The sequence below is a fragment of the Manis javanica genome, chromosome 15 (assembly GCF_040802235.1).
Source record: "Manis javanica isolate MJ-LG chromosome 15, MJ_LKY, whole genome shotgun sequence".
Taxonomy (NCBI): Eukaryota; Metazoa; Chordata; class Mammalia; order Pholidota; family Manidae; genus Manis; species Manis javanica.
The window spans coordinates 36,885,735-36,902,212 of record NC_133170.1 but is presented as its reverse complement, the minus strand read 5'-3'; the positions used below and the strand labels follow the sequence as shown (position 1 = coordinate 36,902,212).

The 16,478-nt window shown below is 41.7% G+C and overlaps 1 protein-coding gene and 1 long non-coding RNA gene across 7 annotated transcripts in view; one reads left to right on the top strand and one right to left on the bottom strand.

Annotated features, from left to right (window-relative positions):
* CPNE4 (copine 4) overlaps positions 1–16,478 on the bottom strand; it is a 451,414-nt gene that overhangs the window by 159,774 nt on the left and 275,162 nt on the right. The gene's annotated exons all lie outside the window — the stretch shown is intronic.
* LOC140846419 (uncharacterized) lies at positions 1,355–15,275 on the top strand. Its single transcript, XR_012125486.1, has 3 exons — positions 1,355–1,431; positions 1,944–2,041; positions 14,941–15,275. It is a non-coding gene; the product is annotated as an uncharacterized lncRNA (long non-coding RNA).

The window sequence follows — 16,478 nt, the reverse complement described above, 5'->3', positions numbered from 1 at the left end:
TTAAATTTTTAATAAGTCAAGAGATTTAGTCAAAGTTCATTTTTTTTTGTCTATGGATATCCAATTGTTCCAGCACTATTTGTTGAACTGATTGTATATCTTTGTCAAAAATCAAGTGGGCATATTTCTGTAAGTATATTTCTGGTTTCTGTGCTCTGTTCCATTGGTTTATGTGTTTATCCTTAAGTATTTTAGAGTTTTTTTTGAACAATTGTAAATGGTATTGTATTTTAAATTTTGTTTTCTACCAAAATTGTCTATAAACAATCACAGAATGAAATCCAAATGGCCAACATATTTAAGAATGAAATCCAAATGACCAACTAGCTCAAAGTCTGATGTAAATTGGAATAACAATAAGAAATCATTTCATCCCCATCAGACTGGCTAAAATTCAACAGTGATAACACCTATTCTACTTTAGATAAAGCATCAGAAGATCTCTTACACATTGTTGGTGAGAATGTGAATATTATACCGTTAGGGGAAAGCTTTTAGCATATCTATTTAAAAAAATGTTTTAATGTGAATATGCTCTTACCAAGCAATTCTATACCTGAGAGAGCATTCTTAAGAAAAAAAAAACACTGGTATGTGAGAAAATATGAACAGAGGCTTGGATTATAGTATGTTTTCGTGTCAGATAAACTGTCAAAAAATTAATGCCTAACAAAAAGGGAACGGCCGGGTGAATCGTGGTTCCTCCACACCGTGGGGTGATATGCAACTGTCTGAAAGAATGAATCAGGATCTTATTGATGTACTTGAAGGGATTTTCACAATGTACTTTTTATTTAAAAAACAAGATACATGAAGCAATGTATAATGTGTTTCCATCATGAGATTCAATGTCTAGTGTCCATATTAGTGTGTATGTCAATATCTATATAAGATTACATGAACAAAGAGAAAACCTAAAATGTCATATTCTAAGCTGTTTACACTAGCATGAAAATGATGTTGAAAGAGAGAGAGAAAGATGAAGGTGCAACCAAGCAAAAAATACCAGAAGAGGAGTGTGCTCTTGAAAAGGTGGCCCCAGGACCACACTTATGCAGTTACATAGATTATATATATATATATATATATATATATATGTGTGTGTGTGTGTGTTTGTATGTATGAGTATCATGTATTTGAAAAAAGTATAAAAAGTAAAGAACTACCTAAATCACCAACAAAATATAGACATAATATCTTTCAGTAAGTATAAAGTAATTAACTTTTCTTCCTGTGTTGGCACAGATTTAGGGACCATGTTGTGTTAAAAATATGTAACTCTGAACACAAGAACAGTTTCAGGAGCAAGTGAGTGTGGTTGATCCGTGTGAGTTAGACGCTCTCATGACGCGAGCTCCGCACATGGCGCCCCGCTGCACGCCGACTAACCCGAGAGGCACTGCGAGACCGGAGCTTGGGCGGTTGTTTAAGGTGCGACAGGAAAAGGTGGGAGGTCCAGTATGATTTCGAGGTTTCAGAATTTGCGCATTGCTCAACAGATGCGCACATTCTATTTTCAAGTAACTATGATTACTTAAGAGAAAATATTTGTTCTTTCAATTTATTTGTATTACTTTTTCAAATGACTTGTTCAGTTGTTCGGACCTTAATTGCTTAATAAATGGAGGAGGTAGTTATTTCTTTTGCCCTCGATACACTGGCGAAAATTGCCGAGCAGGAAGGGCGCTATGAGAGCATCGTTGGCTACCGGATGACACCCCAGGCTGGGGCAGCTCAGGCCTCCACGGGGAGGGGAACACGTGGTGACTTCTATGAAGACAGCTTCACAGCCTGTGACAGACTGTCATTACCTAGAAATAATAAGCCCCCTTCTCCTTTTGTAAATTTGCTGAAAATCATTTAATGTGACAGATGCTACCACTGATTTCACTCATACTTACCCCAAGAAATTAACTGACATTCCGCCTCTGCCTCCATTACAGCCTGAGGGCTAAAAGAATACACAACAACTGCAAATCCATCACTGTTTCACTGGTTTTTCCTGAGCCATACATCTGAGAGCTGCCTTGCTAGAGTCACAGTAAGTTTGACAATTTCTGAATACTCAGAAGCCAGGCATCAGCTCTATTCAGAATTTTCACATTCTAGTGTTGATTACTTCCTTTCTGTGTTTGTAATGGGATTTGTTAAATACAAAGGCCGCATGTCTACCTTATTATATCATTATTAAATAAATCATACAAGGATCATCTGTCCTATCATATTAGGCATTCTTATTCTGGAGATTGTCAGGGTTGCTGATATAGTGAAACATTTTCCAGAGAGACTCTCCAGTCCAATTTCAAAATGAAAAATTTCCCTGGCATAACCCAGAGAAATTCTTGACAGTGGGTTTCCATAGTCTCTATTCCTTCCTGAGAGAATGTCAGTAAACTCAGCTAATTCCTCCTGATCCAATAATTATCACACCACCAAGGGCAGGCACAGTGTGCCAGATGTTAGGCTACAGTTTATGGGCATCTGTAAGAGAGAGTGTGTAAAAAGATGCTGAAGAACTTTGACATCTCTTTTGCAAAACACAACATGTGTTGAAATAGTCTTTGTAAATAGGTGCCCAAAAACTCTTTGGTGCCAAAGAAAAAATTAACAGTTATATATTTCATCTGCCTGGTTCTCCCTTATCAGATGCTGAGAAAAGAGTAGGTTTTCCGTGAATTTGCTCTTCATAGCTCAGGTTTTCATTTTCGCCCCATCAGTTCTCAAGCTTCAGCACCCACCACACTGGGAAGGAGCTGCCTGGGTGCAGAGCTCACCGTCCAGAGCTGGAACCTGGGTGGCCATGATGGGGCAGAGCTGCCACTTTGCTCCTGCCCAGTTACCCCAAAGCACCTGCACCTAGACAGGCCAGTTCATTCTCCCCGTCCATACTCTATCCTGGGGCATGAGGAGGAATGGAGGAAAGCAGCTGGTCAGCCCTCATTAGAGAGCCAGCTGGCTTAAGGGAATTTACCACCAAAAGCCAAGGAATTTGCGTTCTTGAAAACTTCTTTCATGCTCTTATTTACTGTGGCCGAGCCAAGGTTACTAATTCCTTCCCCTTCTAGAAGCTCAAGTTCTAGTGTACAAAATGGGGGTCCCGATATTCATCTATTAGTAGAAACAACTGTCCTTCCTCCTGCCATCTGGACAGTCAAATGGGCATGGACCTACTGGCCCAAGCAAGAACGAGGGTGGGTCACACCCCAAAGAAGTCATCTTACACGAAAAAGTAAAACTGAGGTGAGGGAGAAAAGCATGGAATTGTGATCAAGTATCGACATTGTTGTATTTATCAGCCTATGTCAACTGCTTCGTTGTTGCTGGGATAATGGATAGAAGATTCATAAGGGCTTAAGGAAAGTTTATAGGCTCCTTGAAGCATATCTTAAGGGAAGTTTTTTAAAGAAGTGATTAGCATTAATGAGAAATGAGAAAACTCCTACAGATGCGATAAATCTATAGGCATCTCACTAGCTATCATAAAGACAGTGCCCCAGGGCAGGGAAGTTGTATGGAATGGAGAAGGTCATGAATATTATGGCTTTATCAGGTGTCCATTCTACAGGCCAACCTCAGCTTGCACTTCTGAAATAGCACTTCCTCTATTACAAAGTAATGACCTGGTCATTATGACCTACCTTGAAATCCACTGGTCTAAGAATCTTACTAACAACTTCCATCAGTCTTGGTCAGAGTGCAAATAGTGTGGATTTTATAAAAGAGTGAATTCCATCAGTACTGGAACTGCCACTATGGCTATGAATTCAAGAACAATGTTACTGAAATGAAATGCATGACAATGAGGACTGTCTAACGATGACTGTAAATTCTTGTCTGGATTATGGGGGAAAATTATGGGGCTGATGTTTTTTGAGAACTTCTTATACGCTTATAAAGCTTAATCATCATAGCATCCCTGTGAAGTGAACATCTTTCTTCCTATTTTATAGATGAGGAAAAAGAGATTCAGGGAAGGTTTACTGCGGGCCCATGAATGCTTAACTATTAAATTGCAGATTTGATGTTTGAATCTGACCCTTTGCTTCAGTTGACAGTTCCCCATTCACTAATGAAATCCAAGTTCCCATGTCACTGTAGGCAACCTAAACCTTAGCCCCAGATGTGGCAGAACACCTGGACTTCATCCCAGTACCATCTGGATCACCCTCAAGGCTGGGGTTGGGAGGGGCATGTCCATCTGCATATTTCAGGTCAGATGAGTCATTTCGCCCTCGAGGATGACTTGCCAAGCAAAGCTTTTGGAGGTTCTCATTGCACCCTGCAAGCAGGGGGTGACACTTCATTTCAAGGAAAGCTGAACTGTGTGACAATTTGTATTTTGATAGGGAACTAGGAAGTGTAGATAACAGCAGCCTTCTTTCTAAAATGAGATGAGCAGTTTCGCCTGTTCTCATGCTCTGAGGTGGCGACTGGAACAGAGGGGAGGTATGTCCGACTGGGGGATGTGAGGTTGGTCAAAGCAAGAGGAGATTCAGGGAGATGATTTAATTCTCTCAGCAGTTAGTTCAAGAACTCCCTGGAGGAAGAGATACATCTTCCTAGTTGAAAATATGCCAGGGTAAGTGCATTTGTAGGTAGGATCTGAGCCTTCCGGGCCTGATGAGGACAGGACTGTTTAGCGGTGCAAGATTTGTGTTTTCCCTAAAGAGGGAGGAGCAGTGAGGGGGAGGGAAGGCAGAAGAGCACACAGCAGACAGAAGGAGGAAAGGCCTCACTGTGAAGGGGCTCCACTCACTTCCCAGCCCACTTCTAGTCAGGCCCCGAAGCCACGAAATATTTGAGAAAAGTGGATTTTTTAAATAAAAATCTATGAGAAGACTCCCTATGGTCTGGAGTGACAGAGCGCACTATGGGAAAACCCTGGAATCCTGGGGGCCACAGAGGCAGAGAACCGCCAGAACTCAAGCTTCGGAGGAACTCCTCAGGCTGTGGGTGCAGAGGTGGCCCTGGGCTCCTGCTGGCCTGGGGCGGCCCGGGGTGAGCTCAGCGGGCGGCCGGGGCAGTGGACACCTGCGCTCAGCGCCTGTGCCATCTGTGCCCCTGCTGCTTCCCACCCATTGCCCCTCTTAGGATCCCAGGGCTCTGCTGCCCCACGGCGACGTCTTTGGTTCAATCTCAATAGCTCTGTGAAGGGGAAGAAGTAAAGTCACATGTTGGAAGTGGTGGGGTGTCGGATGTTTCTAAAAACCCATGACTCTCCAGCTGAGGGGAGCCGAGTATCTGCATAAGCACAGCTTTAATGCTCAAATGAACGAATTAGGAGGCCTTTTGAAGTGGAAATAAATGACTGGATTACAATTTATAGTCAATCAATTAGAGCAAATCATAGCACTCAAATGAGGTTTCCCTGCTTGGTGAACTATAAACAGTGACACCTCATGATGCTCATTTTATTAGGGATCTTTCTAGCAATTTTGATGTTCCCTTCAAAAGGAAATTCATTTTTAAGTAACTCCTTCCACTTCCAGCTGACCCCCACACTCCCTCTGTAAACCCAGTTATCCTGGCGAGTGAACCCTCAGTTCATTTGAAGCCACCCATTTCCTTCATGTCAAAATTTTTTGTTGTTGTTATCATTAATCTACAATTACATGAAGAACATTATGTTTACTAGGCTCCCCCCTTCACCAAGTCACCCCCATATACTCCATTACAGTCACTGTCCATTAGCTTAGTAAGATGCTGTAGAATCACTACTTGTCTTCTCTGTGTTGCACAGCCCTCCCCATGCCCTCCCCTATATTATACATGCTAATGGTAATGTCCCCTTTCTTTTTCCCCACCCTTCTCCCTCCCTTCCCACCAACCCTCCCCAGTTCCTTTCCCTTTGGTAACTGTTAGTCCATTCTTCGGTTCTGTGAGTCTGTTGCTGCTTTGTTCCTTCGGTTTTTACTTTGTTCTTATGCTCCACAGATGAGTGAAATCATTTGGTACTTGTCTTTCTCTGCCTGGCTTATTTCACTGAGCATAATACCCTCTAGCTACATCCATGTTGTTGCAAATGGTAGGATTTGTTTTCTTCTTATGGCTGAGTAATATTCCATTGTATATATGTACCACATCTTCTTTATCCATTCATCTACTGATGGACACTTAGGTTGCTTACATTTCTTGGCTACTGTAAATAGTGCTGCAATAAACATAGGGTAGGATCTGTCTTTTTCAAACTGGGCTTCTGAATTCTTAGGGTAAATTCCTAGAAGTAGAATTCCTGGGTCAAATGGTGTGTCTATTTTGAGCTTTTTGGGGAACCTCCATACTGCTTTCCACAATGGTTGAACTAATTTACATTCCCAGAAGCAGTGTAGGAGAGTTCCCCTTTCTCCACAACCTTGCCAACATTTGTTGTTTGTCTTTTGGATGGTGGCAATCCTTACTGGTGTGAGGTGATATCTCATTGTGGTTTTAATTTGCATTTCTATGATGACTAGCGATGTGGAGCATCTTTTCATGTGTCTGTTGGCCATCTGAATTTCTTCTCTGGAGAACTGTCTGTTCATCTCCTCTGCCCCTTTTTTAGTTGGATTATTTGCTTTTTGTTTGTTGAGGTGTGTGAGCTCTTTATATATTTTGGATGTCAACCCTTTATCGGATCTGTCATTTATGAATATATTCTCCCATACCATAGGATACCTTTTTGTTCTATTGATGGTGTCCTTTGGTGTACAGAAGCTTTTCAGCTTGATATAGCCCCACTTGTTCATTTTTGCCTTTGTTTCCCTTGCCTGGGGAGATATGTTCATGAAGAAGTCACTCATGTTTATGTCTAAGAGATTTTTGCCTGTGTTTTTTTTTCTAGGAGTTTTATGGTTTCATGACTTACATTAAGGTCTTTGATCCATTTTGAATTTACTTTTGTGTATGGGGTTAGACAGTGATCCAGTTTCATTCTCTTACATGTAGCTGTCCAGTTTTGCCAGCACTATCTGTTGAAGAGACTGTCATTTCCCCATTGTATGTCCATGGTTCCTTTATCGTGTATTAATTGACCATATATGTTTTGGTTAATATCTGTAGTCTCTCTTCTGTTCCACTGGTCTGTGACTCTGTTCTTGTGCCAGTACCAAATTGTACTGATTACTGTGGCTTTGTAGTAGAACTTGAAGTTGGGGAACGAGATCCCATCCCACTTTAATCTTCCTTCTCAGGATTGCTTTGGCTATTCGGGGTCTTTGGTATTTCCATATGAATGTTTGAACTATTTGTTGCATTTCATTGAAGAATGTTGTTGGCAATTTGATAGGGATTGCATCAAATCTGAATATTGCTTTGGGCAGGATGGCCATTTTGACAATATTAATTCTTTCCAGCCAAGAGCATGAGATGAGTTTCCATTTGCTAGTGTCCTCTTTAATTTCTCTTAAGAATGTCTTATACTTTTCAGGGTATAGGTCTTTCACTTCCTTGGTTAGGTTTATTTCTAGGTATTTTATTCTTTTTGATGCAATTGTGAATGGAATTTATTCCTGATTTCTCTTTCTTTTAGTTCATTTTTTTGTGTATAGAAAAGCCACAGATTCCTGTGTGTTAATTTTTTATCCAGCAACTTTGCTGTATTCCAATATCAGTTCTAGTAGTTTTGAAATGGAGTCTTTAGGGTTTTTATGTACAATATCATGTCATCTGCAAATAGTGACAGTTTAACTTCTTCTTTACCAATTTAGATTGGTTGTATATCTTTGTTTTGTCTAATTGCCATGGCTAGGATCTCCAGTACTATGTTAAATAACAGTGGGGAGAGTGGGCATCCCTGTCTTGTTCCCAATCTCAGAGGAAAAGCTTTCAGCCTCTTGCTGTTCAGTATGATGTTGGCTGTGGGCTTATCATATATGGCCTTTATTATGTTGAGGTACTTGCCCTGTATACCCATTTTGCTGAGAGTTTTTACCATGAATCAATGTTGAATTTTGTCGAATGCTTTTTCAGCATCTATGGAGATGATCATGTGGTTTTTGTCTTTCTTTTTGTTGATGTGGTGTATGATGTTGATGGATTTTCGAATGTTGTACCATCCTTTCATCCCTGGGATGAATCCCACTTGGTCATGGTGTATGATCCTTTTGATATGCTGTTGAATTCTGTTTGCTAATATTTTATTGAGTATTTTTGCATCTACATTCATCAGGGATATTGGTCTGTAATTTTCTTTTTTGGTGGGGTCTTTGCCTGGTTTTGGTATTAGGGTGATGTTGCCTTCATAGAATGAGTTTGGGAGTATTCCCTCCTCTTCTATTTTTTGGAAGACTTTAAGGAGAATGTGGATTATGCCTTCTGTGTATGTCTGATAAAATTCTGAGGTAAATCCATCTGGCCCAGAGGTTTTGTTCCTGGGTAGTTTTTTGATTACCACTTCAATTTCTTTGTGTAATTGGTTTGTTTAGATTTTGTGTTTGTTCCTTGGTCAATCTTGGAAGGTTGTATTTTTCTAAGAAGTTGTCCATTTCTTCTAGGTTTTCCAGCTTGTTAGCATATAGGTTTTTATAGTATTCTCTAATAATTCTTTGTATTTTTATGGGGTCTGATGTGATTTTTCCTTTCTCGTTTCTGATTCTGTTGATGTGTGTTGATTCTCTTTTTCTCTTAATAAGTCTGACTAGATTCTTATCTATTTTGTTTATTTTCTCAAAGAATCAGCTCTTGGTTTCATTGATTTTTGCTATTTTTTTATTCTTCTCAATTTCATTTATTTCTTCTCTGATCTTTATTATGTCCCTACTTCTGCTGACATTAGGCCTCATTTGTTTTTCTTTTTCCAATTTCGATAATTGTGCTATTAGACTATTCATTTGGGATTGTTCTTCCTTCTTCAAGTGTGCCTGGATCGCTATATACTTTTCTCTTAGGACTGCTTTCGTTGCGTCCCACAGAAGTTGGGGCTTTGTGTTGTTGTTGTCATTTGTTTCTATATATTCCTTGATCTCTATTTTAATTTGTTCATTGATCCATTGATTATTTAGGAGCATGTTGTTAAGCCTCCATTTGTTTGTGGGCCTTTTTGCTTTCTTTGCACAATTTAGTTCTAGTTTTATTCCTTCGTGGTCTGAAAAGTTGGTTGGTAGAATCTCAATCTTTTTGAATTTACTGAGGCTCTTTTTGTGGTCTAGTATGTGGTCTATTCTGGAGAATGTTCCATGTGCACTTGAGAAGAATGTGTACCCTGTTGCTTTTTGGTGTAGAGTTCTATAGATGTCTATTAGGTCCATCTGTTCTAGTGTGTTGTTCAGTGCCTCTGTGTCCTTACTTATTTTCTGTCTGGTGGATCTATCGTTTGGAGTGAATGGTATGTTGAAGTCTCCTAAAATGAATACCTTGCATTCTGTTTCATCCTTTAGTTCTGTTAGTATTTGTTTCACATATGTTTGTGCTCCTGTGTTGGGTGCATATATATTTATAATGGTTATATCCTCTTGTTGGACTGAGCCCTTTATCATTATGTAACATCCTTCTTTATCTCTTGTTACTTTCTTTGTTTTGAAGTCTATTTTGTCTGATACTAGTACTGCAACACCTGCTTTTTTCTCCCTGTTGTTTGCATGGAATATCTTTTTCCATCCCTTAACTTTTAGTCTGTGCATATCTTTGGGTTTGAGGTGGTCTTTAATGGTCTCTTGTAAGCAGCATATAGATGGGTCCTGCTTTTTTACCCATTCTATTACTCTGTGTCTTTTGATTGGTACATTCAGTCCATTTACATTTAGGGTGATTACTGAAAGATATATGTACTCATTGCCATTGAAGGCTTTAGATTCATGGTTACCAAAGGTTCCAGGTTAGCTTCCTTAGTATCTTACTGTCTAATGTAACTTGCTTATTGAGCTATTATAGACATTGTCTGGTGATTCTTTCTCTCCCTTCTTACTCCTCCTCCTCCATTCTTTATATGTTGAGTGTTTTATTCTGTGCTCTTTTGTGTTTCCTTTAACTGCTTTTGTAGGTAGTTGATTTTATTTTTTGCTTTTAGTTAGTATTTGGTTGGTCTGCTTTCTTTGCTGTGATTTTATTTTCTCTGGTGACATCTGTTTAGCCTTAGGAGTGCTCCCATCTAGAGCAGTCCCTTTAAAATACCCTGTAGAGGTGGTTTGTGGGAGGCAAACTCCCTCTACTTTTGCTCGTCTGGGAATTGTTTCATCCCTCCTTCATATTAAATGATAATCATGCTGGATAAAATATTCTTGGTTCTAGGCCCTTCTGTTTCATTGCATTAAATATATCATGCCATTCTCTTCTGTCCTTTAAGGTTTCTGTTGAGAAATATGATGCTAGCCTGATGGGTTTTCCTTTGTAGGTGACCTTTTTCCTCTCTCTAGCTGCGTTTAAATTTCTGTCCTTGTCCTTGATCTTTGCCATTTTAATTATTATGTGTCTTGGTAGTGTCCTCCTTGGCTACCTTCTTTTGGGAGTTCCATGTACTTCTGTCGTCTGAGCTATTATTTCCTCCCCCAGTTAGGGGAAGTTTTCAACAATTATTTCTTCAAATGCACTTTCTATCCCTTTTTCTCTCTTTTCTTCCTCTGGTACCCCTATAATGTGGATATTGTTCCTTTTGGATTGGTCACACACTTCTCTTAATATTGTTTCATTCCTGGAGATCCTTTTATCTCTCTCTGCATCAGCTTCTATGCATTCCTGTTCTCTGGCTTGTATTCCATCAGTGGCCTCTTGAATCTTATTCATTCTGCTTATAAATCCTTCCAGAGATTATTTCATTTCTGTGTAATCTCCTTCTGAACTTCATCCCTTAACTTTTGCATATTTCTCTGCAGCTCCATCAGCATGGTTATGATCTTTATTTTGAATTCTTTTTCAGATAGATTGGTTAGGTCTATCTCCCCAGATTCCTTCTCAGGGGAGGATGTCTGGGTTAGTCTTGTCTGTATCAATTCTTCTGCCTTTTCATGGAAATAGAGGTAGTTGTGGGGAGCTGGTGCGTGTGTTGGCTGGGAGAATGTCCCTTCTTGCTGGTTTGTGGCCTTCCTCTCCTGGAAGAATAGCAACCCCTAGTGGCTTGTGCTGGGCAGGTGTGCACAGATGGGGTCTCTGATTCTTGCCTGGCCACTGTGGAGTTAAGCTCCATGGGTGCTGTGGGCATGGCCGGCCTCTGGTTGCCGCTCCGCTATGGTGGAGTGGCATTGAAGGGGAAATGGCCAGGAGGCTGTTTATCTCCATATCTCCATGAGGGTCCTCTGAGCTGCGCTGCCCCCCAGGGGGTTAGGGCTCCCAGAGTTCCCTGGGATTCCCAGCTGCTGGGCTAAGTGTCCTGGGACATTTCCGTCCAGCTGTGGAGTCTCTGTCCCTTTAAGACTTTCAAAAAGCACTCGCTTTTCTTTGTCCCAGGGGTGTTGGCTGCAGGAACCCACTCGCAGATTTTACTGTCCCATTTCCCTAGTATCCAGCACACTATGCACTGTGTGTCTGTGCTCCCGGTGCGGATGGCTATGGCTGGGTGTTTAGCAGTCCTGGGCTCCCTCTCCCTCCCCGCTCTGACTCCTCTCCCTCCCCGCTCTGACTCCTCTCCTCCTGCCAGGAGCTGGGGTGAGGGGTGCTTGGGTCCCAATGGGCCATGGCTTGTATCTTACCCCCTTCGCGAGGTGCTGGGTTCTTGCAGGTGTAGATGTAGCCTGACTGTTGTCCTGTATCTTCTGGTCTCTCTTTTAGGGATAGTTGTATTTGTTGTATTTTCAAAAATATATATGGTTTTGGGAGGAGATTTCCACTGCTCTACTCATGCCGCCATCTTGGCTCCACCCTCTCTTACGTCAGAATTTTAAGGAGTGCCCAAGAAGACAGTGTCTGAATCTACTTTACAGTCCTTCTAAAATCTATTCATGTGAACCCAGTGGCCACTCAAATGAACAGCTACTAAGTATTTGCCAGGTGCTCTACTGAACTCTTGAGAGACCTGCCCCCGCCCATTCCCAGGAGGGCGCTAGAGGAGGGCAGCGCTCCCCCTTCTGGGTGAGCAGACGGGGAGCTGCAGCGGTCAGCCTGCTCCGGTCAGGCAGCCCTTCCCTTCCTCCCTCGCCCTTCCTTTCCTCTTTCTCTCTTGCAGCGACCATTTCTAGAGGGCCTACTATCTGTCACATACTATTCCAGTTGCTAAAGATACAACAGTGAACATGACAGAAAAGGTCCTTGGACTCATGGAATTTATATCTAAGTGGGAGATACAGAAAATAAAGTAAACATGTAAGACATAAAGTATATTGTGATTATGTTGTTACAGAAAAAATAAAGCAAGAATAGGGACAGAAAGCATTAGGGGAGTTACAATTTTAAATAGGATGGACTGGAAAGGCCTTACTGAGACACATGAAGGGCTAAAGGGGATTCAAGTTCCCTGCCACTCCTGCTACTACAAGAAGGGGTGTGTTCACACCCTCCCGCAGACCAGCCTGTTTGCTGTTCTCTAGCCAGCAGCACCCAGCAGAGGTCCTGCTGGGCCTGGTGGCTTGGCCCCCAGAGGACTGGCAGCTCCCACCTCGGTCTCGTGGAGTTCTGAACTGCCCAGTGAGAACTTCTGCGACCTGGAGAGTGCTGTGCTAGGAGGAAGCCCAAGCTGCCCACGGAGAAGCAGGAAGAGAAGGAGCCCCAGCCATCCCTGCTCTTCCTGTCCCCGCTGATACAAGTCATCCCAGCCAAGGCCCAGACATGGGCGTGTAGAAGCAAGCTTTCCTCTCTGCATCCTGTCTGATTTCTTGACCCACAGAATCATAAGCTATAGGAATAATAAACTTGTTATTTAAACCACTAATCTTTGAGGAAGTTTATTACATAGTGATAGATAACCAGAAGAGAAGATAACTTTTGAGTAATAATCTAAAGCAGCTTGGGAAGAGCATTCTTGGCAGAGCAAACAAACCTTCAGAGTCCCTGAATGGGTGGGGAGAGCTCAACACGTGGCGAGGAGGCCAGCATGGCTGGAGCAGGGTGAAGGGGCGAGCAGGAGATGACGTTGCAGAAGTAAGAGGGGCAGATCATGAGTGGCCTTGCAGGCCACTGTAAGGACTCTGCCTCATTGAAATGATGGCCCCTGGGGCGCTGGAATGGGGGAAATGCATGGCACTGGGTATGCTTAACTACAATTCCTTAAGGGCCTATAAGCCAACAGTAGACATCGCAGCCATCTGTCACCACCTTGCGAGACTCCACTGAGACTGCTCAAGGTGGAGGTCAGTGCTGAGTAGGGTGGACTGGAAAGAGACTTGGCCTGGTGCTGAGCTAATTCTATCTTGAAATCTGTGTGAGCTGGGGAATCATTAGCCACTCCAGGTCCCACAGCCCCACAGTACAGTGTCTCACCAGTACAAGGAAAATTATTTTCCAAGTGTATTTTAGAAACATAGGCTGACAAGATACTTTGTTAAAAAAAAGTATGCCTGTTTCATGTTTTGTGTTTGTATATGTATGTGTATGTTGTGTATGTATGTGTATGTGTGCATGTGTGTGTGTGTGTACTGTATGTGGGGGCGCAGGGAGGGGGGCGCCACATAACCTGGAGATTCCCTGTATTACATCCACTTCTGGAAGATGCATGATACTAGTGAGCAGATTAAAAAGCCTGCTGCTCTGTCATGCACCTGGGAACTGACAGGGCATACCTTAAATGTCTGTGTCTTCGCTGGCCTCAGTGATGCTTGCCATGTGTGGCAAGCCAGAATACGCATCTGTCTTACCTCATCGTAGTGAGCAGGGTCAATCCTGATCATGTGGTAGCATGTCTAGGTACAGCTGATGCTTGACATATGTCAGTTCCACCATCTTGTCTCATCCCTTTCCTTTTTTACCTTGGTTAAAACACGTATTTTTCTAGATCTTTATTTCCTGAGTAGTGACTAGGTGAGGAACACAGGCTTGAACCCTGTCCGGGGCCAGCAGATGTTTGGTAGAGCTGCCACCCTGTGAACAGCCCCTCCCCCTCCAGGAGGCTCTGGGGAGGGTGTGTTTCAGGGACAGAGGGTAGCCGGTCGCCTCTGGGCTCTGGGCCAAGAGCTTCCCCCTCCCTCTTCACTGATTTTTTCCAGAGCAATTTAAGAAGAACGTTGTGATGCCTGTTAATGTTTTGCACAGGAATTAACAAGTGAATAGTCAGGCTCCTGACCTGAAGGGTGTAACCAGAAGAAGTCAGAGCTGACATCTGAGCAGTATTAAGCACAGACTAGGTAACCACTCCTTGAAATAAAAGCTTTGCTAAGTACACTTTCATTCCTTTCAGCAGAAAGCTCAGGTAATAACAAAAAATATCAGCTTTTTCCTCTTACTTTAGATGTGCATTTTTTTCCTTGACCAAGTTACAATGCAAGCAAAGGCTTGTGGTTTTTCTGATGTTATTAAACATGGACTGTCATGGCAAGAAAAAGTCACACACAAAGTACAAGACCAACCCATGGGGAAGGAGGTGAGAAAGGAAATATATGCAGCACAAAATGGTTTCTTTTAGAAAGTGAAACTCTCTTTTCCACACTGGATAAGACCATCTAGAACCTTTTGCAGGTACAGTCACACAATCTTGCAAGAAACTGTCACTTGTTGCATGTGCCCTTAATTACGGTATAGCAGCCAGAGTTCGATCCTCTTGCACAGTGAGTTTTCTCTCTTCAAATTGGACAAGTAATAAAGCCTCAGGAAAAATGATTTACCATCTGACTGAATAACAGAAAATCTGAACCACAGCTGTCACATTCAAGCAGTCTTAGTATGACTCAGCCAATCCAAAGCACACCCTTTGCCCATCATGATAAAGCTGTCCAGTGCTCATTGTGTTTATGTAGTTATAATAAATTAAGTTGCTATTCCTCCAAATCTTCCATTTATTTCTGAAGATAATTTAGCTCAATTTAATGATAACCCTAAATGCAATATTACCAGTTATTATTTCTCACTTTAAAACAGTGCCTAAATGGCTAATGTTCTCTAACACAGATAAAGTCCTAGGAGAGCTAATGAGATTATGATGAGCAGAACAAAGGCTGCAGGAGATTGTGCCTCCGATGGGATCACGTCTACCTCCCAGGCTTCATCAGTGCTCGCAGGTGGAGGATCTCCAGGGAGTTGGCTGCCCACTGCAGATGCAGCACAGTCTCCTATACCACTTATGGAATGTACTTTTTGAAGAAAGTTCAGCAATGTATAAAATAAAGCCTTAAATATGTAAGTGTTCTTTGGCCAAACAATCTAACATTTAGAAATTTATCTTAAGAAACGTTCATCACAGCAGTTTCTGTAACAGAAAAACAAATAAAATAAAACAACTAAAAAATGCCCAATAATGTGGGTTTGATTAATTGACTATGGCATGCCTGATATTATCTCCAGCACACACTTCCGTGGGTGGCAGTCTCTTAGAATATTACAAGTTATACTTTATTTAATTTCCCAAACCAGCCTATGAGGCAGTGCTGTTGTGATGCCTGGTCTGCAGATGAGTGAGCTGAGTCACCAGCAAGTCACCAGCTTGCTCAGTCGCAGGGCTACTAAGTGGCCAACCTGACATTTGACCTCAACCATAGGGTCCAGCAGTTTGTATTCTTAATCTCTATGCAAACTGTGTCACAGCAACAGAATAGCATTCTATTGTTATAACACTGTTGGAGACATGTTCAAAATGCATGGGTGAATGGAAAAAAAGCAGGTTACAAAGTAGGTTGAACAGTTTGATCTCACTTTTATGGAAAAAATAAAGAATATATGTATAGAAGGAAAGAAACTTAAAGGTCTTTCAAAATATATCCACCTATTTTAACAGCGGCCTTCTAGGAGTAGCATCTCTGGGTAATTCTGAAATTTTCTTTTTGCTATGTCTTAGTTGTAATTATTGCTTCAAAGACAATGAATTCAAATGTCAAGCCTCTTTAGAAATCAAAGCAATGGAAATTTAAAGAAATAAGTTATAATTAAATTATAGTACATAGATTTTGAATCATAAAACCTAATGCAAGCACTGTTGCAGGGACACAGCCCACTCACACATTGCTGCGGGCAGTATAGATGGTTACCAGCCTCTAGAGAAGGCAGTGGTGATATAAATCAAGAGCCATGAAAGTGTTCACTCCCCACTTCTGGAAATTACCCTGCACTCAGATTCAAAAGAATAAAACTGCTTTATGCATTTAGTAAAATACACAAAACTGAAACATTTCATCTGTGCTTCCTGGTAGGTCTACCATCACTAAGAGTGATAGGAAATACTCAGAAAGTTCTCAAATCCCACCCCATCTCTGGGTTTGGTAGGAAGCCAAGGAAGCCGAAGAGACAAAAGTCTCTGTTGAGGCTTCAGGAATATAAAAGAACCACGAGGTGCTTGGGCTCTTCGGATTTAAAGTGTAACAATGTGTCTTCCCCTCCCCCACCGGGACTCAGTGGTATGGAACAGCTTGTCGATCACAGTCATGGAGGCCCATTAGTTTATAATATGGTATCTGTGTAACCTTTTAAGAGATAGATTAAAATATAACTAGCAT